Raw genomic sequence first — 23,051 nt, 5'->3', positions numbered from 1 at the left:
GGGGCCTGGTGGAGGCTGCCCCTGCACTGCTGGGGGGTGGGGGTGATAGGGGACATGAGTGGGGGCCTGGTGGAGGGTGCCCCTGCACTGCTGGGGGGTGGGGGTGGTGGGAGACATGAGTGGGGGCCTGGTGGAGGGTGCCCCTGGTGGCGGGGGGGTGGGGGTGATAGGGGACATGAGTGGGGGCCTGGTGGAGGCTGCCCCTGCACTGCTGGGGGGTGGGGGTGGTGGGAGACATGGGTGGGGGCCTGGTGGAGGCTGCCCCTACACTGCTGGGGGGTGGGGGTGATAGGGGACATGGGTGGGGGCCTGGTGGAGGCTGCCCCTGCACTGCTGGGGGGTGGGGGTGGTGGGAGACATGGGTGGGGGCCTGGTGGAGGCTGCCCTTTGTGACTGGGGGGGTGGGGGTGGTGGGTGACATGAGTGGGGGCCTGGTGGAGGGTGCCCCTGGTGGCGGGGGGGTGGGGGTGATAGGGGACATGAGTGGGGACCTGGTGGAGGCTGCCCCTGCACTGCTGGGGGGTGGGGGTGGTGGGAGACATGGGTGGGGGCCTGGTGGAGGCTGCCCCTGCACTGCTGGGGGGTGGGGGTGATAGGGGACATGGGTGGGGGCCTGGTGGAGGCTGCCCCTGCACTGTTGGGGGTGGGGGTGGTGGGAGACATGAGTGGGGGCCTGGTGGAGGTTGCCCCTGCACTGCTGGGGGGTGGGGGTGGTGGGAGACATGGGTGGAGGCCTGGTGGAGGCTGCCCCTGGTGGCGGGGAGGTGGGGGTGGTGGGAGACATGAGTGGGGGCCTGGTGGAGGGTGCCCCTGGTGGCGGGGGGGTGGGGGTGGTGGGAGACATGAGTGGGGGCCTGGTGGAGGGTGCCCCTGGTGACTGGGGGGGTGGGGGTGGTGGGTGACATGAGGGGGGGCCTGGTGGAGGGTGCCCCTGGATGGTGGGAGGTGGGGGTGGTGGGAGACATGAGTGGGGGCCTGGTGGAGGCTGCCCCTGGTGACTGGGGGGGTGGGGGTGGTGGGTGACATGAGTGGGGGCCTGGTGGAGGCTGCCCCTGCACTGCTGGGGGGTGGGGGTGATATGGGACATGAGTGGGTGCCTGGTGGAGGGGGCCCCTGGTGACTGGGGGCTGGGGGTGGTGGGAGACATGGGTGGGGGCCTGGTGGAGGCTGCCCCTGCACTGCTGGGGGGTGGGGGTGGTGGGAGACATGGGTGGGGGCCTGGTGGAGGCTGCCCCTGCACTGCTGGGGGGTGGGGGTGATAGGGGACATGAGTGGGGGCCTGGTGGAGGGTGCCCCTGGTGACTGGGAGGGTGGGGGTGGTGGGTGACATGAGCGGGGGCCTGGTGGAGGCTGCCCCTGCACTGCTGGGGGGTGGGGTGGTGGGAGACATGGGTGGGGGCCTGGTGGAGGCTGCCCCTGCACTGCTGGGGGGTGGGGGTGGTGGGAGACATGAGTGGGGGCCTGGTGGAGGGTGCCCCTGCACTCCTGGGGGGTGGGGGTGGTGGGAGACATGGGTGGGGGCCTGGTGGAGGCTGCCCCTGGTGACTGGGGGGGTGGGGGTGGTGGGTGACATGAGTGGGGGCCTGGTGGAGGGTGCCCCTGGTGGCGGGGGGGTGGGGGTGGTGGGTGACATGAGTGGGGGCCTGGTGGAGGGTGCCCCTGGTGGCGGGGGGGGTGGTGGGAGGCATGGGTGGGGGCCTGGTGGAGGGTGCCCCAGGTGACTGGGGGGGTGGGGGTGGTGGGTGACATGAGTGGGGGCCTGGTGGAGGGTGCCCCTGCACTGCTGGGGGGTGGGGGTGATAGGGGACATGGGTGGGGGCCTGGTGGAGGCTGCCCCTGCACTGCTGGGGGGTGGGGGTGATAGGGGACATGGGTGGGGGCCTGGTGGAGGCTGCCCCTGCACTGCTGGGGGTGGGGGTGATAGGGGACATGAGTGGGGGCCTGGTGGAGGGTGCCCCTGCACTGCTGGGGGGTGGGGGTGGTGGGAGACATGGGTGGGGGCCTGGTGGAGGCTGCCCCTGCACTGCTGGGGGGTGGGGGTGGTGGGAGACATGAGTGGGGGCCTGGTGGAGGGTGCCCCTGCACTGCTGGGGGGTGGGGGTGGTGGGAGACATGGGTGGGGGCCTGGTGGAGGCTGCCCCTGGTGGCGGGGGGGTGGGGGTGGTGGGAGACATGAGTGGGGGCCTGGTAGAGGGTGCCCCTGGTGGCGGGGGGGTGGGGGTGGTGGGAGACATGAGTGGGGGCCTGGTGGAGGGTGCCCCTGGTGACTGGGGGGGTGGGGGTGGTGGGTGACATGAGTGGGGGCCTGGTGGAGGGTGCCCCTGGATGGTGGGGGGTGGGGGTGGTGGGAGACATGAGTGGGGGCCTGGTGGAGGCTGCCCCTGGTGACTGGGGGGGTGGGGGTGGTGGGTGACATGAGTGGGGGCCTGGTGGAGGCTGCCCCTGCACTGCTGGGGGTGGGGGTGATAGGGGACATGAGTGGGGGCCTGGTGGAGGGTGCCCCTGGTGACTGGGGGGGTGGGGGTGGTGGGTGACATGAGTGGGGGCCTGGTGGAGGGTGCCCCTGGATGGTGGGGGGTGGGGGTGGTGGGAGACATGAGTGGGGGCCTGGTGGAGGGTGCCCCTGGTGGCGGGGGGGTGGGGGTGATAGGGGACATGGGTGGGGGCCTGGTGGAGGCTGCCCCTGCACTGCTGGGGGGTGGGGGTGATAGGGGACATGGGTGGGGGCCTGGTGGAGGCTGCCCCTGCACTGCTGGGGGGTGGGGGTGGTGGGAGACATGGGTGGGGGCCTGGTGGAGGCTGCCCCTGGTGACTGGGGGGGTGGGGGTGGTGGGTGACATGAGTGGGGGCCTGGTGGAGGGTGCCCCTGGTGGCGGGGGGGTGGGGGTGATAGGGGACATGAGTGGGGGCCTGGTGGAGGCTGCCCCTGCACTGCTGGGGGGTGGGGGTGGTGGGAGACATGGGTGGGGGCCTGGTGGAGGCTGCCCCTGCACTGCTGGGGGGTGGGGGTGATAGGGGACATGGGTGGGGGCCTGGTGGAGGCTGCCCCTGCACTGCTGGGGGGTGGGGGTGGTGGGAGACATGAGTGGGGGCCTGGTGGAGGGTGCCCCTGCACTGCTGGGGGGTGGGGGTGGTGGGAGACATGGGTGGGGGCCTGGTGGAGGCTGCCCCTGGCGGCGGGGGGGTGGGGGTGGTGGGAGACATGAGTGGGGGCCTGGTGGAGGGTGCCCCTGGTGGCGGGGGGGTGGGGGTGGTGGGAGACATGAGTCGGGGCCTGGTGGAGGGTGCCCCTGGTGACTGGGGGGGTGGGGGTGGTGGGAGACATGAGCAGGTGGGCAGGGTAGTCCCCTGTTTTGTGGGCTGCCTGCAGGGGCCGTCGAGGGTGACAGGACCCACCCAGCCTAATCGCGTGTGTAACTTCGCACGCACCCCTGTAATACACGTACCAAGCCAAATCGCGTGTGATAATTCCCGCGCACCCCTGAAATACACGCGCCCAGGCTATTCGCGTGTGGAAATTCCCGCGCACCCCTGAAATACACGTACCCTGCTGTAATTGCGTGTGGGACTTCCCGCGCACCCCTGTAATACACGCGCCCAGCCTATTCGCGTGTGGAAATTCCCGCGCACCCCTGAAATACACGCGCCCAGGCTATTCGCGTGTGGAACTTCCCGCGCACCCCTGAAATACACGCAGCCAGGCTATTCGCGTGTGGAACTTCCCGCGCACCCCTGAAATACACGTACCATGCTGTAATCACGTGTGGGACTTCCCGCGCACCCCTGAAATACACGCGGCCAGGCTATTCGCGTGTGGAACTTCCCGCACACCCCTGAAATACACGTACCCTGCTGTAATCGCGTGTGGGACTTCCCGCGCACCCCTGTAATACACGCGCCCAGCCTATTCGCGTGTGGAAATTCCCGTGCACCCCTGAAATACACGCGCCCAGGCTATTCGCGTGTGGAACTTCCCGCGCACCCCTGAAATACACGCGGCCAGGCTATTCGCGTGTGGAACTTCCCGCGCACCCCTGAAATACACGTACCCTGCTGTAATCGCGTGTGGGACTTCCCGCGCACCCCTGAAATACACGCGGACAGGCTATTCGCGTGTGGAACTTCCCGCGCACCCCTGAAATACACGTACCCTGCTGTAATCGCGTGTGGGACTTCCCGCGCACCCCTGAAATACACGCGGCCAGGCTATTCGCGTGTGGAAATTCCCGCGCACCCCTGAAATACACGTACCCTGCTGTAATCGCGTGTGGAACTTCCCGCGCACCCCTGAAATACACGCGGCCAGGCTATTCGCGTGTGGAAATTCCCGCGCACCCCTGAAATGCACGTACCCTGCTGTAATCGCGTGTGGACCTTCCTGCGCACCCCTGAAATCCACGTACCCGGCCAAATCGCGTGTGAGACTTCCCGCGCACACGTATTTTTTGTCAGCGTGTCCGTGTTTGTGGGTACCCCTTTGCACCTCATTTGTCCTGGAGGGCCACAGTATAGGACATTCATCATGGCAGTATATGGGTGCTATTTGTTGGCGCTCCTTTTGGCGCACATTTCTTACAGCCGCTGAGACGCTACCGCCTGCTTTCTTGTGGCGGTCGTGTTTGTGCCTGTGCGCTGGTTTGAGCGTGCGCTTTTTTGACCTATTCTATTCCATGAATACGTGTTGTAGGCGAGCGTGTGGGCGTTCTGCGCACTTTTACCCTGTGCTTCCCCCGTGACGCCCACATTTTGGCAAGTTGTTCCCCATTCCGAGTGTTACGCCCCGTGTTCCGCCTACTTTTGTTGCGTGCGCCGCGCTATGTGCGATTTTCGCTGTGGACTGTGCGATTTTCGCTGTGACCTGGCGCATGCCGTTAGATGGCCTGTGCGCCAACGTGCGCCGCGCACTTTCTTATCGCACGTCCGATGGTTTTCTCGCGCACGGCCTTCCATGAATCGATGTGCGCTGCTTTTCGTGCGATTTTCGCTATTCCACTGCGATTTTCGCTATTCCACTGCGAATCGCACGTTTTTGGCCACTTGCGCCGCGCTAATTATTCCATGAATCGGCCTGCTAGTGTGATCTTCAATTATTAATTTATTATAAAGCGTGATATATATATATATATTGTTTAATTTATCAAATAAATCTTTTAAATTTGCAAAACAGAACTACTTCTTGGCTCAGTGGGGTCAGGAGGATTCCAAGAGAGGGGTGTTATATAGGGGTAGTCATCCAGAACGCATGAACTGGACATAAAGATATATCAATAAGGGTTTTCATTCAGTATTATCGACTAGGCGTTGACTTAGCTGTAGTGTTGAATTGAATCCTCTTACACCTCCCAGGGTGTGTTGGAAACGTGTTGTAGAAAATCCTTAGTATCCCTCAGGTAGGAAGGTAATCCTGTGACAAATTTGATCAATGTTTCATCAATGAATTGGGCTAGATGTTCCAATAATGAGCCACATAGAGTAGCAATGGGCCTACCTGGGGGATTGATAAGGCATTTGTGCATTTTAGGGAGGAAATAAATGGTAGGTATAGTATAGCATGTAGGAGTAAGACAGTTAACCAGATCAGCCTCCAATAGACCTTCATTCGTCCACCTGGTACACAAAGCAATCAAATCTGTCCTGATTTCTTCAGATGGGTCCTTCAACATTTTGGTGTAACATTGGCGGTCATGTAATTGTCGATTGGCTTCAATGACATATTTAGTTCTATCCTGGAACACAACATTTGAGCCCTTGTCGGCTGGTTTGATGACAATATTAGATAGCAGCTGGAGTTCATTCATGGCCTGGCGTTGGGCAATGGTGAGATTCTGTTTGGTGGTACCAGCCTTATGACGAAGTTTTCTGACATCATCAATACATAAGTCATGGAAAGCCTCAATACAGCCGCCGACAGGAAATTGAGGATTAAATCTGGATTTACTTTTTAGCTTGGTCCGTATAACCCAATTGGGATTGATGTCAAAATCAGAAAAGTCAATATTTGATGGATCATATTTATCATCATCAAGGCATGCCAGATCCATGAGTGAAAGAATGTCCGAAATTAAAAGATCGGTGCCACCCATACGAGGTATAGAACGTTTTATAGGGGCATCAGTGTTGGCAAAGAATTTTTTTAGCTTGATTTTACGCATAAACTTATCAAAGTCTATGCGTACTTGGGCGTAATCATAGTTCACAGTGGGGCAGAAATTAAGACCCAGTGATAACAACGAGGTCTGGGATTTGGTGAGGACATGAGACGACAAGTTGATAATTTGGTAAAGCTTCATATTGTCTATAATTGGTTTTTGGCCCCAGAGCGTGTTGCTCTGCCCTGTTGCTGTGCCTTTTGACCGGTTCCCACGTCGGCCTCGGCGGATGACTTTTTTGCCTGCGATTTTTGTCCTCTTCCTCGTCCTTTAGGCTTACCACGAACTCTGCCTCTTTTTTGATTTTTCCCATCCTGACATAAAAGTCTCATTTCATCTAAAAAATTCATTTTGGGAATGGGTTCGTCAGTCTCAGATGCAGAGATATCTGACTCAGAGGTGGTTGTGGCTAGATCACCAGATGGAACAGACATTGACTGTGTAGCATTGGTTTTGCAGAGAGAGTCAAAACGTTTAGCGAATGTTAAAACATGATCCATCTCATAGTCTGTTTTGTCTCGTAGAAATTTCCTGTGTTTACGCTGTTTGATTTCATCTTCATATGTAATTAGAGCTTCATCATTTTTTTTGCGTAAAGATTTGCCTTCTTCTGTTGTGGGGACTTTGGTAAGAACAACCTCTACATTACCTAATTCTTTGAGTGCTTGTTCACGATCCAATTTGGCATACTTTACTAAGATTGTCAGAAACTTGCCAGAGCAACCTTTGCTAGCTTCTCCCCATTCCTCCAGCATTAGCATATACATATATATATGCATAATAAGGAGGCGATAGCCATCCTACAGTTAAGGTGAGTGAGACTCCCATTGGAATCCATCAACATTCTATTGTGTATTACTTTTGATTTGAGTTATTGTTTTGGATGAAATTTCGAAAGTGATTAAAAACCCATGGCCCCCACACTGCTATGTTTCATAAAGATTTGTTAAAAAGGAAAAAAGTTATTATGCGTCAAAAGATTTTGAAAAGTGCAGCCAACTTCCCATTTATTTTCCGATAGACAAACAACGTCAATTTCAGACATAAGCGCACAGCTGCAACCACTGGACGGATTTGGACCAGGCACAAAGCATTGACTCACAATTTATGCTTGATTTGGGGTTATTCTGTGCAGTAGTTACTTAAATATTTGACAGAGAAGGGAGTGACCCCTTCTCAAAAATAAATAGCTATATCTTGGGCCTTTACCCAAAATTGCTTTTTTTAAAGAAATGAAACAACTGCCATCTTGGTTTTTTTTTCGATTTAAGAGATATCCGCATCCATTCCCTTTCCTTGTCAAATTCTAGGGTGTCTAGCAAAATCAGCTCTAAGGTCTACAAAAAACAGACTGACAGAAATTCATTGTTAACCTACTCGAGCTAGCATCCCTGAGCTAACATAAGACAAAACCTGAAAACACAGTTGGTCAATCGGGGCTACCGTAAACACATAATTAACACCATGTAAGAGAGCACGCAATATCCTGCAAGAGATCACAGCCCCAAAAAGCTCCCATGAGAGACAACATTACATTACAGCGGTCTTCAGCTATTCACCTTTAGTGAACAAGATCAAAAAGGAGATCAAGAGATTGTGGCCCATTTTAAATAAAGGTAAACACCCCCTTCCTGAGGCCTCATTTGCCTTGAAACGCATGCCTAACTTGAGGAATTAACTGGTAAAAACACTGCCTGACCAGAGGCAGTGCCCAGACAATACACAACCCACACTATGGACCAGCGAGCCTCCAACAGAACACGGGCCATGTGGTCAATGTTCACTGTGCTGTGAAACAAGACTCAGCACCAAAAATAGACATTGGTTTGAAAACACTATGGGTGAAGAGGACGTTCACAAATTGCAATAGCTCAGGAGTCATTTACTTAATCAGTTGCCCTTGATATGTAGGCATGACCACCAGGGCAATGAAAAAAGGGATGATAGAACATGAATCATGCCTGAGAACTAAGACACTGACTGCTGCGCTTGTGACACTTTGTAACAGCTGGACATGGCCCATATGACTTCTGCTGGACCATCATAGAAAAGATACATCTACCGGGAAGGGGTGGTAAGTTTAACATTTTACTACCGAAGAGGGAATAGAACTGGATCTTCAGGATAGATACCCACAATACCGGCCTGAATGAACAAATTCAGTGGCATGAAATGGCAGTACTGTCCACTTAGCTGTGTAGTGGTCCATGATGCATGACCAGCAAGGCAGAAAAGGGCCACTTACAGAGGGCCATGCACATGCTAACGGTAGACATCTTTTCACTCAGTCTGTACGTTTTTAATTTCTCATTTATGGATACAGACAATATGAGCAATGCGCTCTGACAGATGCAGTATCCTCTGTGCAATGGATGAGATTTAATGCTCCTGATACATGAAAACGAATATTTCTTGTCTGAAATCTACAGAACAATGTATTACACCATTTCCCTCCTTTGCCATGCTTGAATGAGGTTATAACACAGAGAAATGAGACATGAGCTTGCCATTTATCATCATGCTACTTCCCCGAGTTAGGAATACCATGCGGGATCAGGCGTATTAGAGTGCAGTGGCATCATTCAGTTTTTTGCCCGATGTATCACCCACAAGATACAAGTTGCATTTGGGAATATTTGCAATACATTGGTTTTACTTAGGCACACATTTTATTACAGGTGCCAACCCGTAGCACCACAGTGAAAAGCGCAAATGACATCTCATGTTCCACCCGTGCATGCAATAGGTTGGAACACCTATCCAAGATGGCAGGACTGGATTTTTTACATTCTGTTGACAATACACGTCATTCTGGTCCCGCCCCGTGTGACATACACGGAAGAGGTTGATGTACTCGAACACAGCCCAACGCCGAGTAGGCAAGAAACTCACAGCAAACACGAGCATTTGTGACCGGCACCCACATGACACGTAAGCAATGTTGAGGGGCAACAACACGCGAAAACTACATTGTGGAGCGTGTTTGATTGGCAAGCGGACACCGTATACTTATGAAACATTTTGCTTTTCCCAGGGCAGACACATTGGGCCTCATTACAACCCAGCCGCAAAGCGAAAAACGATGGCGGTAAAGGATTACCGCCATCGTTTTCCGCGTGGTCCGATTAAGACCCGTGACCGTTAACTACGATGCCATTAGCGGCATCGTAGTTAACGCTGCCGCTAACTGCACCAAGGATGCGCACGCGACCCCCCACACCGTAATTACCGGCATGGCGGAAAGGTACGCGAATGCCGACTCAAGCGGACATGCACCTAACGCCATCACCCAGCCCGTTAAGTACCTTACCGCCATGCCGGTAATTACGCCATCGCGAACCAACCGTAAAGGGCCTTGTGCAGTGAATCCAGCTGCCACAGGTGCACAGAATCAGCACAGGTGGAGGCAATACAGACTCAGGAAGTACAAAAAGAGCACACCCAACCCCTTCCCAGACCCAGTCACACTCCACAATGATACCAATAGGACTAGCTGGAGGACCTGATAGCAATGCAAGTGCTACAACTACAACTACAACAACAACAACAACAACAACAACAACAACAACAACAACAACAGGCTGCACAGAGAAGACGCAGGAGGAGAAGGAGGGCAAGGCAGGCCCAGCAAGGCCAACCAGCACAGCCAGTACCACCACGCAGGCAGCCCACAATCCCACGCATCAGAGCCAGTCCATTCAACCTCACTGCTGGGCAGATCCACACCCTGTACCGTCTGGACCGGGACACCATCACCGCCATCGTGGAAATGACGCACAACGACATTGTCAGCAAGATAGAAACACCAACTGCCATCCCACCCCTACTGAAGGTAGTGTCTGTACTCCACTTCCTGGCCACAGGCACCTACCAGCACACAGTGGGGCACTTGCATGGTATTTCACAACCATTATTCTCACGTACACTGATCCAAGTGCTCGATGCCCTCCGGTCTGCCCAGGAGATTGCAAACACCAAAGTGGGTTTCCATGCACTAGCCGGCATACCTGGTTGCATTGGTGCCATCGACTGCACCCATGTGGAATTGGTGGTCCCACATGCCATGGAGGTACCGTACCGCAACCGTAAACAATTTCACTCAATCAACGTGCAGATGGTCTGTGACTCCAACAGGATCCTCACAAATTGTTGTGCCCGATTCCCTGGATCAACCCCTGATTCAATGGTCCTGAGGAACTCCACAATACCACGCTACATGGAGCGACATGCAGGCCCAAGATCCTGGCTACTCGGTGAGTCTCACGTCATGACCTTGGTATGGCAGAAAGGGGGGGGGGGTGATACATACTCCACCTGGCAAAAAGGGTGGGGGGGATGATGCATACTCCACCTGGCAGAAAGGGGGGGGGGATGATGCATACTCCACGTGGCAGAAAGGGGGGGGGGATGATGCATACTCCACCTGGCAGAAAGGGGGGAGGGGTGATGCATACTCCACCTGGCAGAAAGGAGGGGGGTGATGCATACTCCACCTGGTAGAAAGGGGGGGGTGATGCATACTCCACCTGGCTGTGACTAGCAGAGACGATCATACCCTAAAGCAGCACTAACGTAATCTCACACCTGTAGACATTATGCCTGACCGACGCAGCCCCACCATGTCAAAGAAGGTGTGTTCCAACCATGACACAACCATCTGCAAGTGCATTGTACCAATTTGGACCATTGACTCCAACGAAATGCACCTACATGCACGTCACTATACACCATCTACTGAAAGGCGTGTCCCACATGACAGCGCTCAAAGGAGGCACATGACGGACAGAAACACCACAACGCCACAGCACAGACAGCAAGGCCCACTAAATGTCCCTATCAACATCCGGATAGTTCACTGGGGTCATAATGATGCAGACAGCAATGTAGCAATCATGTGAGCATAGACATCACAGGACACGTGCCAGGTCACCTGAACATACGGCATGGACGGACACAGTGGATGGGCACTCACAAGTCACTCGACCACCCTGCATACATGGTTTGTTGGCATGCAAAACTGTCCATGAGAGCCATGGACATATACCGTTTGCATAGCGTGAATCCATCAGCGCAACTGAAAGTGGTCCAAAGTAACAGTTCAATGTGCATGTTGGCACGTCATGTTGGGAATTAGATGTAATGACTGACACATACATTGTTTCCTACATACAGGTGATGCTGGCTATCCCCTGAAGAGGTGGTTCCTTACACCAGTCCGGAACCCACAGAACCAGCATGAGGCGGACTTCAACCGTGCCCATGCACGTACCCGTGTGGTAATTGAGCAGGCATTTGGCCTACTGAAGGCACGGTTTCGCTGCCTCAGCAGGTCTGGCGGGGCACTCCTGTACTGCCATGAGAAGGTTGCAAAGATTGTCATGGCATGTGTGATGCTACACAATATGAGTGTCAGACGGAATGTTCCACTGCCCCCTGACGCAGAACTGCAACCACCTGACGATGAGGATGATGAGGGTGGGGATGGGGCAGCACCTCAAGGAGGCAGCGATGCACAGGAGGGCCGTGAAATGCGTCAGAATATCATTGACCAATGCTTCTAGCACACATGGCTGGTGTGTGTAACATGGAGACGGCACTTGGGGCACTGTGTGTGTCTGGGACATGCACACTGTGGACTGTACACCAATAAAGCACACATAGGCAATGAGCAATGTCCACACATTTGATTTGTGCAAATCAAAAAAGTGTATTATCAATGTGCATAGGTCAGAAACACCCTATCCCCCTCCCCCTCCCCCCTGAACTCCCCAACACACCCTATCCCCCCTCCCCCTCCCCCTGAACTCCCCAACACACCCTATCCCCCCTCCCCCTCCCCCCTGAACTCCCCAACACACCCTATCCCCCTCCCCCTCCCCCCTGAACTCCCCAACACACCCTATCCCCCTCCCCCTGAACTCCCCAACACACCCTATCTCCCCTCCCCCTCCCCCCTGAACTCCCCAACACACCCAATCTCCCCTCCCCCTCCCCCCTGAACTCCCTTGAAAGGTGTGACGGTGACCGTGGTGAAGGGCTGGGTAATGTTCCATTGGTGCACTGGACGGCCACTATTGGCAGCCCCCTCTCCCGGCACCTGGGGCCCCCCTGCCTGTGCTCCTCAGGTTCCTGGATGACCTGCGGACTGGGCTGGCTGGGGCAGAACTTGCTGCGGAGGAGGTACTGGCCTGCTCGCTACGCCGTGTGTCCATGATTGTCTGTATGAGTTCACTTATCATGTTCCGCACCGCGGCTAGTTCTGCACAAATGTCCTTGCTTGCTGATTGGATGGCTGCCTTGATGTTCTCAGCACATCTCTCCATGCCTGCACTTGCGCCTCCACAATCAGCAACATGCTGTGTCAGTAGTGAGGACAATTGTTGTTGCCTCGTTGATATTTCGTCCAGCGATTGCTGGAAATCAGGGGCAATGGAGGTTGCAATTGGCGGCCAAATTGGACTACTCCCCTCCTCCCCGACTCCCACTGTGCTGGGAGTGGCTGGCCATGTCTCTCCAAGGGCTAGCCCCTGTGTGTCGTCTCCGTGCAAGCTACATGGGGACAGGTGTGGGGAGTGAAGGTGGGCGTTGGGGGAACCTTCAGTGTCATCCTCCATATTCCCCACGTCGCTGTCGGAGCGTGCAGCGAGGGCAGCAGTCTCCCCAATGGTACTGCTCCCTGCAGACACATTGCCCTCAGTGGGCAGCAGTTGTTGTGTGTGTCCCGTGGGTGCTATCATGGCACATTCGTCGGGGGTCATTGCTGCCCTGGGCTGTCTTTCGACAGGGATTTTGGCCTGGTGTGGTTTGGGCATGGGTCCAGCAGAGGTGGTGGGTTGTTGTGCTCTTCCCTCTGTCCTGGGCTTCTTCGCTGGGGTGGTGCCACTCTCGTCCCTGCCGGTGTCCGATTGTGAGCCTGTGGTGGAGCAGAGGAGGGAATGTGTTATTGATGGGTCAGCGAACATTGAGCAGGCATGAAGATTGCCATGGTTTTGAAGGATAGATGGTGGACTTTGTAGGCTGTGACATACAGGTTGTCTCCCTTTTGGGTGGGTTGAGCATGCAGAAATGTGTGTGTCTGCTGTGGAGTGTGCATGCTGCATGTGTGCAGGGTGTGGGTCTCCTGCTGATGTGTTGTGTTTCCCATATGGGGCGACATTGTGATTCCCATGTAAGTGTAATTCAGGGTGTTTTGCATGGCTGAATTGGAGGCACCTACCTGTGTCTCCTGATGTCGGGGCTCCTCTCTCCATTCCACCAACGCCCTCAATGCACTCTATGCCAATCGTCGAGGCACAAATCTCCTCCCATGGCTGCATCTTGATTGGGGAGTCTGCTCCCCCGCCAGTTGCCAGGGCCAGGTTTCGATTGGCTGACAGTATGCTCCTTACTCGGAGCCGGAGGTCATCCCACCTTTTGCGGCACTGTTTGGAGGTGCGTGGGGTGGTACCTACGGCACTGACCCGTTGTGCCACAGGTTCCCATATTTCCTTTTTGCGGGCTATGGCTGCTCTTGTCATTTCTGGCGAGAAGACGATGTCCGCCTTTTCCTGCAGCGTTTCTGCCAACATCGTTAGTTCTTCCTGACTGAAGCGGTCCTGCCGCTGCCGATCGCAGGCTTTCTTCAGAACTTTGGGCATGTTTAGGTGGGGAAATGGGTGGGTGATGGGTTTTACAAGGTCTGTGGGTCAAATGTGGTGTGGTTGGGTAGGATGGCAATGGATTGTGTTTTCAAAGATGGCCGCTGTGCTCTTTCCCGTTCCGCCGCGATGACGCTACTTCCGGTTCCGCTTATTTACATTGACCGCTAATTACGGTGACCGCTAATTACGGTCACCGCAATGATGGGTGGCGGTAGTGCACCTTGCGCGGCGTATGATGCCGGTAAGGGCCGTTTTGGGGTCATTTACGCCATGGCGTAGTTTACATTACCGGCATGGCGTAATGCTCGTGCACGATGGGTCGTAATGTGCCGCACTTTACGGCATCGGACCAAGGCGTTGACGCTAATTACGCCATGCCGGTAATGTTGGATACTTACCGCCTGGGTTGTAATGAGGGCCATTGAATGGACACCATTCCGAATTGCAACTTTCTGCAGTTTATCATAAATGAACAAACTACAAAGCTTCTAGCCTCAACAGAGGTAATCAGAGAGTTTCCGCCTTCTTAAATTACAATGCACATTAAATAGATGGCGCACTACCTAATATCAATATGTTTTTTGGATACAGACGTCTGTGATTTTCCACCTGTGACAAGACAGTGATTTGTAGCCCGCATTTTTCACTCTACCAATTCCCCACTGAGCAAGACATCGCGCTTCAGGTTGGGTAGGTGTCCTGTCATCAGACACACTCTCTTGCATGCCTCCACGGGCACATCAAAGGTGACCTGGTTGATCTGATTAGATGGACGAGCTTGAACTGTTGGATTGGGCTAACCACTGGTTGTCCCTGTCTCACCCCTCCCCCTCCTTCACTTTGGTGTCTGGAATATGACAATCAGTTAGTCCCCTCTAACAAGACACTACGAATAGATGGCTTATTTAAAATAAACACACAGGATTGCACAGCACTGAGTTACGATCATGTGTGAGGGCACAACAGGGGTAATTACACCCCTCTGTTTCACCTTATGTCTTCTTCTAGGGAATGGAGGTGCTGCCTGGACTTAATTGATGGTCCACAGATGGATTGAAGCACAGCATAAAAGAAATCTAGGTCCTGAAGAAGATGACCCAAATCACTGTGGTTATCGAAACTGGTTGACCAGAATGCCGATGAGCGGTCTCAATGGCACGACGATGTCCACTTAATTGAGTTTGAACACGTCATATCTACTTTATTTACTAGATAGGCTTCTAGCCACTAGGCCTTCCTCTCTCACAGGGGCTTTATGTTTTAATATTCCAGAACGACGTCCGATGTGGTAGGGGACACTGCCCAGTTGGTGATTAAAACACATACAGAAATTCCAGGCAGTAGGATTCCCTTGATCCACACGGATGAGATAAGATCTAATGAGCACGGACTCAATTCAGACTTGTGCCTGGTCTTTTTAGCTAAAGTAAAAGGTATATGCGTATACTTGCTGATGAGGGAGAGTCTTCTCGCTAACCCTAATAGATAGGCAGCTCACCACCGGGCACCTGGGGAGAGCCAACCTGAATAGGGCCAGGGTGTTCTTCTCAGCCAGGACAGTCTGTATGTGTGTTGTGTATGGTAGACATGAGTATCATCTCTTTGGAATTATCTCTCCTAACACCGTCCTTTTTGTGATAAAACGTCTTAAAGGCAGTAATACAATATTAATCGTCACTGTTTACAAACAAGCCCCAGGTGCTTTTTTTGCGGTTATTACAGGCCTCAATGTGAAAAAAACGTACACTGTTTGTACCCTGAAGAGTCCTTATCTATTTTGTGCATATGTATGAAAATCTATGTGACCTACTTCCCTAAAGTTTCATATTGTAACCACGGCTGGAAAAAAGTCAATGAACTCTAGCCACAGCTATGAGTGATGAGTCATTTTAGAAAAGGTTTGTTGGTGTAATTTCATGGTATTTGTGTATTTATATGTGATGGTTGTTATTTCTTTGCATTTATATATTCATATGTGATACAAAGTCTTTAAAATGACTATTTTGGAGTACACAGAATGTAGAATTGTAGCATATTTGCTGTGCTCTATTATCGTGTATTTTACATGAATCATTTTAACTGCCATTGTATCACTACTGTGCCTTTTGTCTTTTACATTTGATACTCAGATATATATATATTTTTTATAATCTAATAATACCAGCAAATTGGACATCAAGTGTTCGCGGACATGTCTTAGTCACAGGTGATAACACCCGAACAGGCGAGGCTTCTCTATAACCGCTGATGCATGCACACCACGCTCCTGCACTCCTTCGACGTTGGCAGTGAAATTGCAGAAAAAAAGTTGCTGATGGGAAATTACAAACAAAGTCCTTAGTCCAGGGGGATAAAAAACAGCAGGCAATATAGATTTTAAAGCTAGTTCTTAGATATGGACTACTTGTAATGTTGGTGATACTCCAGTGCTCGTCAAAGCAGGTGCGCATAGGACATTTAATATTTGTTATCCCTGTATTCAAATGAACGATATAGGATTCTACAGGCACCTAATGTTTGAGTCTGTGTGCAATTACCTCTCTATTAAGCACATGATTCTATCGACCCTAAATAAAACGAAAACATAATGGTTCAAATCTGAAATGACAGCAGAAAGACTCTTCTATCATTCCGTGCATTTGTCTGTCATGCATCTGAGTTTGTCTCCTGTACCTTTTAAGAAATATTTTGATTAATGTCTAGTGCTGTGAAACTGTGCCGTACGCCATATTTTGAATACAATATTTATACTTTCAACTGAAATGCGCTCTGGGGTGTGGCGTAGCTCTTGGAATCGTTAACATTTCTTAGCAAAATCGCATGTGTAAAAACGTAAACAACAGCTGTCCTTGAATCCTTAGCCACAATAGCCCCTGGGAAGATCTCTACTTTAAAAATGGGCAACACATTTTGGATAGATAACTGATTCCTTTAACCAACCATGAGAACGACCAAAGGGCCCTTTTTTGTTTATTGCAATAAAATGATGTCCATGTGCAAACAATTCTCACTTCCTTTTTCCCATGCACTGCATACACTGGCCAGCCAAAATATGGAAAGCAACTGTCTCTAAACTCAGACCTACACTTCGCTATACCTCACCAACCACTGCACAGCCACAGGCGTGACCACATCTTTTCGCAGGGCTTAGCTCATTAACAAGCAACTAAGCTGCATAACAACACATTCTATTCTGGTCACACGCAAGCTGTGTGTCCTATCCCAACTCACTAAGAATGTTACTAGCACACAGACAACACATGATCTTAGTAGGATACAGAGAACAGGTGCTTCTGATCTGAATGCATGGACATTTCACGTTTTGCATCTTGTCTCTACCCATCTACACATTTACACACTACCTTCACCCCCTTCACCCTCTCTCTCTCTCTCTCTCTCTCTCTCTCTCTCTCTCTCTCTCTCTCTCACACACACACACACACTCTCTCTCTCTTACAAGATCCAGTGCTAAGAGGCCATTGCAACAGCCAGTACTCATTTTATTCTGCGTATTCTGTAACTCAAAAAGCTGCTTCTCCCATTTTGTTTTCAAGCCTACAAGTTTCAGAGTTCAAAGAAAGAATACAACTAGGTGAGCTACTCGTGCATGACATGGGAAACGTGGGACCTGCGGGTTGCCCTTTACTGCACAGGCTACGTTAGAGGCGCTAACAGTATTTGTATCCGCTGGGGAGTTTCGGGCATGGGGAGGAAACCGCCTCTCTGTGCCTGGGTGGGTGGTTTTGATTCTATCTTCCTTGCTTGCCCCCATGCAGGATGAGCTAGTTCTGGCAAGCATTCAAACCACTCCACACAGGTGTCACAATGCCAGGCTGGGCACAACGAACTGCAAGAAGGGAACATGCATACAACGGGCCATTCCCTGCTATGCATCCTGTCTCTGGAGCCAGTTATAACTGCAGTTAGGACTGTCCCCTCCATCCTACTCTTTAGGATTGACCTGAAGACGGTACTCTTCAAAGGCCTTTTACACAATTACTGATTGACATAATGTTCCCTACCCAAACCCCTCCCGCCCCCGCCCCCGCCACGCACTGGAGCTCCCCACCCTTCTCTGCTCTCCCTTCGTAACCCATCATCTCTGCTCTCACAGTACCCAACTTGTTACCCCCTGGCTGTGTCCTGTTTCCAAGCAGTCATTTGTTTCCCATGTAGGTTTGCACTTTATGAATCCCACGCATTCATATAAACATATATTAGTCTTACTTTGCCTTGTCACATTACACGAAATTACAGCCATGAAACCACGTTTTCCGAGGTTTTCAGAAATCATATAAGAACCAGGAATGATAACAAATGTAACTATGGGGTTTAAACGGGATGTTTTGATCATGTGTCCGGTTCGTCTATGCATTCTCCATGATTAGACCCCTGGCAAAGGATGGTATAAGAACTTTGCGCGATGGTGTTTGAGTGGTGATGGAGACACTTGGGCAGCACTGCCAAGTTTGGGATGCAGTACACATTGGTGTTAGAGTGGCAATAATGCTGTTACCCTTCAGGGTTTAGCATTGCCTTCCTTTCCTTTCCCAAACAGATTCTTTTGAGAATTAACATTTTTTTTGAGTGCGGGCGTATGCATTCTGCCTCACTCTTTTGTAAAGATGATCTTCGATATTTTTATGTGCATCCTGTAGACAAATTCACCAAAAAAACATTTTGGGACTGCGTGGCGGCTATGGTAAATGATGATGCTGATATTTAAATGGGAAATCCCGCCAAAAGCATAATGATACCTACCGTGTAATCCAGGCGTTGGCAGCCATTAAAACATTGATTTTCACAATGAACAGTATTTAAGCACTTTACGCAATTTCACTGAGTCCCTGGCGTTTAAATCTGGTCTGCTTTCCACTTTAATCGTTGGCCGTAGTTTGAACCGGCTCTTTTTTGAAAAATATATTCTACATGTGGAGAAAATATTTACTCTGGCAAAGCTTTTCCTTAAGTGCTCTTCAGAGCGGAAACAGCGTTTGGCAGGAAAGTTTTCCTGCATCTTGAAACTTGTGCTTGTTTCTTGCTTAGACCATTAAGCTATAGTGGAAAACATTACGTTTGCTTGTTATTTAAATACTCACACATGACACTTTAATCCATTATTTGATTGATGGAAAGGGAAGGAGCTGACTGTGAGGAATTGCCACCTGGCAAGGGTGAAAAATCCTTTTTTTTTTTAATAAAAATTGGTGTTCGTACATAAAAGTTTGCATGCAATTCCATTTCCTAAAAGGTAATTTGCTAACCAGATTCCCCTTTTTGTCAACTCCATGGCAATAGCATAGTATACCTGTGAACTGCTGCATCAGTAGCCTCATTTGAAGTGCTTGCTTCATTTGTGATATAAAGCAGGGTCAAAGGTCACAAGATGCCCACTTCACTACCTCAGTGATAGCCAAGTCTCTGCAACGCAAGGGCTGCCTTTAAGATATGCCCCCGCCCCCTACCAAAATTATGATGATCATAGGTAACCCATGCTGGTGGCAGGGTAAACTCTAATTAAAAGCTATCCCTGAGTTTAGGAATGGTAGATGCTACTACTTATAATCATGGCTGCCACATCCACTATCGCACATGTGTCAGCTCCTGTGAGTCAGCTCTGCTGTGGAAGCATATACAATCCTCGAACAAAGGAGAAACATAACAGATAATGATATGTGTTGCATCCAGAAGCATATGTTGTGCCAAAAATCTAAAAATAGGTTAATTTTGCAAAAAAGACCTGCACTACTCACTTTGTTGATAGATGATTAATATATAACCCACAGGAAAGCTATGTGTGTTTGCCCGGTTGTCCTGAAGGTGAAGGAAGATAAAGAGAGTGCTCAGATGTCCGCAATGTTTGGGTTGACTTCAACAAGGGAAAATATAACAGGGTCACCCACGGGGACAAACTCAGATGACAAACGTTGAAGTCATGGGAGGGATGCTTTGAGGAGGAAGACGTTCTAGATACAGCATACAAATAAAAAATTGCAGAAAGCTGTTTTCCACAATGTTAGTAATATAGTCAAGGGACTACCAGAGCTATTGGCCAAAACGCTGGCCTTATTATTCAGAAATTGTATAACCAGAAGTAACTTTCTCATGGACTAAAGCCCTCATAATTCCTATATATAACACGCATTGGCAATGCCAATAGTTTGGTCTTTTCTGTAGGCATGTAAAGGCACTTGACAGGCATTCCCATAGTGGTATTAACTGGCTATTGAAGGAAGCAGGTTCACATTGGTATGAGTATCTGGCCATCTAATGGCAGTGCCTGGCAAATGCTTTATGCTTATAAACATGCAACAATGGTTAGGACTTCAGTGAACGACACGCATAGTGCTTATTAATCGAGCAGCTGGTGGCAGGCCTGGTTAAGACATCTTTATTACACCAGTAGCATGTGTACAGCTCCAATTAAGTCATGGGTCCTCATTATAAGTCTGTCGGTCTGGAAATAAGGGTGCCAGTAGCAGCATACCGGCACCCTTTCCGCACCGCCAGACTACAAATATGACTGCAGGGGCCGTTGCTCCTGGCAGGGCTGAGCTGCCGGCAGCACTGGCCCCTACAAGCATGCTATTCACAGAAGCACCGGCACCATTAGCAACAGTGCAGGTGCTTTCGTGTCCCCATTCCTGTCGAGTCCCACAGGGATGAGGACTTACACTTTCCGCCGCCTGACAGCCTGGCCCGCCAGGACTTGTCACGGTGGCACCGGGATATCCGGCGGCGGACCAGTGTTACAAATTCAGTGGCAACCCACGGTAGCACCGGTGGGTTACCACCAAACTCGTAATGAGGCCAATTAATCCTCAGAAGAATACTTTAAAAAAACATTGAGGTGCACTTTGAGTACAAAGTTTGGTGGTAATGCTTGATTTGAAGCAAGCTCAAAGAGTTCCCATGAGGAGGTGTTTTGGGCATGGCCATAGAGACAAGCATGGCCATGCACAGACAATGAGTGGCCAAATACCCAAACAACACCTACAAGGTTTGTGTCCCCCCTCATTTGCCAGTTCTCCCTAGTTGTACTCTAATGCTTTAGTTTTGAATTATAGGGGGTGTAGGACGTTTCAGGGAAGATCTTTGCAAGTCTTGCATTAAAGAATATAAAGGCTTGGATACAAGTTGAATAGATCTTGGACTTCAAACAAGTTGGCTTTACACATTCTCTGGGGACTCAGATTTGTGGTTTTATTCTAAATTGTATGATACAATCTGTGCAGAAAAGGAAGCTAGATTGTATGTTGCTTTCTTAGATTTTAAAGCACTGTTTGTCACAATAGACAGAGAGAAATAATGGTTGAAATTAAAAAATAGTGTTACCCCCAGAGGATTGTTGAAAATTATTATTTTAATATACAAGGATACATATATAAAGGTGTGCTGAAGCCCACAAGGCACATTTTTGCTCAATATTCCTACATATAAGGGATTACACAGAGCAGCATACTAGCCCCTCGCCTGTTTAAGCTATATTTTATGAAAATCTCTAGGTTTATGGACAATGTAAAAAATGATCCTTCAATGTTGGGGAAAAAACATTTACCTTGGTTGGCATGTAGCCATTGTCCTGCAGGATAGGACCGTGACATGGCTAAAGAGAAGCTTAAATGCAGTATATACATATGTATCCGAAAATGTATTCAACTCCCATTTGTCCATAGTTCTTTTGCACAACTAATTTCCATATCAGGCGCGAGAGCGCAGGTACAAGAGGGTAAGGCAGTCGTTGCCGGTCCGTGGCGTACATCCATATGGCAAATCTCCTTCATGTTGCATCCAGGTATAGTGCGGTGAATGTACATTTCCTCATTACTGCAGCTCACTTTTTATAAGTATTACTTGGTTGTGTAAACATGGTGATTGCATACTCAAGTGAAACAATTCTTTCTTTTAGGAATACAACACAGGGCTAACTCTCCTTACGCTCATTAAACAAAATGTGTCTCTACCTTATTGGTTATAACGAAGCCGGCTTGAGAGACAAAGCCACCACAACTTCCTCTCTGTCTCTGGCACTCATTAACGTGAGGTCTGAAATAAAAAATGCACTTGCCTTCAAGGATTCTATATGTGCAAACAACGTGGACGTTCTTTTTATAACTGAATCCTGGTTCACCTCAACCTGCACTACTATATTTAATAAATTGGTCATGCAATTCTTTCAGATTAAGTGGATCAATCGGGAGTCCCAGAGAGGAGGTGGTGTAGCCACATTGGTTAAAACTAGCTTGGAATTGCTTAATTTTCATTCTGTTGATTGGGACTCCAGTTCCCAAATATCAGCTTGCACCTGCAATTTTTCACCCTACGACTCATGTCAATAGATCCTGTATTACAGACCACGTGGATCTGCTGTATCATTTTTGAATGACTTAGACACTTATTTGGGCTCTGAGGCACTGGGTCAAGAAAGATGGTTATTTTATTGTGACCTCAACATCTGGTGCAATGTGCCCGAAGCAATAGATTGTAAATATCTAAATGATATTCAACAATCACATGTTCTCAGGCTACTATACAACCTGCCAACACATACAGGAGGCCACTGTTTGGATCTTATACTTTACAGAGCTCTGAATTTAAAACATGTTGAAAATACACCATTTAGTTGGTCCGACCATTTTGTGGTGTGTTTCACCATGATAGTCAGTAAAATATCACCAGAAAGGGCTACTCTAGAGTCTTGTCATAGAAAGAAAGATCTAGACTGCATATCCAGCGATCAATTGTTGGCTGGTATTGCAGCTCCTCAGACCAATACGACCTGTCCATCTCTCTATACCAATTTGATGACAAAATTGCAACACAACTGTGATGTATTGTTCCATGTAAGATTGTTAAACAATCTTCTATCTATCTATCTATCTATCTATCTATCTATCTATCTATCTATCTATCTATCTATCTATCTATCTATCTTTCTTTTAGTTTCTTATATTGCGCCAAACACCCATGGGCCTGCATTGAGGAAAAATCATTGGTACAATAAGGAACTGAAGATCCTCAAGGGACTTTATCTGAAAAAAGAAAAGAGATGGTTTCAGAATAGGAACTGTAATTACCACATTGAGGTGAAATCTGCCTTGAAGACATACTTGGCGATTCTCAAGGCCAAGTCTGTATGTCTTCGAAGACAGATAAACTTGGCTGATAACAGACTTACAGCTCTGTTCAGTGTAATTAAACATTTTATCAATCTGTCCTGTACCAATACCAGTCTCCAAAAGTCTCAGAAAGTGGTCAATGA

This window comes from Ambystoma mexicanum, chromosome 6p, assembly GCF_040938575.1.
Source record: "Ambystoma mexicanum isolate Mex_15411 chromosome 6p, UKY_AmexF1_1, whole genome shotgun sequence".
In the NCBI taxonomy this organism is placed as follows: domain Eukaryota; kingdom Metazoa; phylum Chordata; class Amphibia; order Caudata; family Ambystomatidae; genus Ambystoma; species Ambystoma mexicanum.
The sequence above is the reverse complement of the archived record's forward strand: the minus strand, read 5'-3'. Positions refer to the sequence as shown.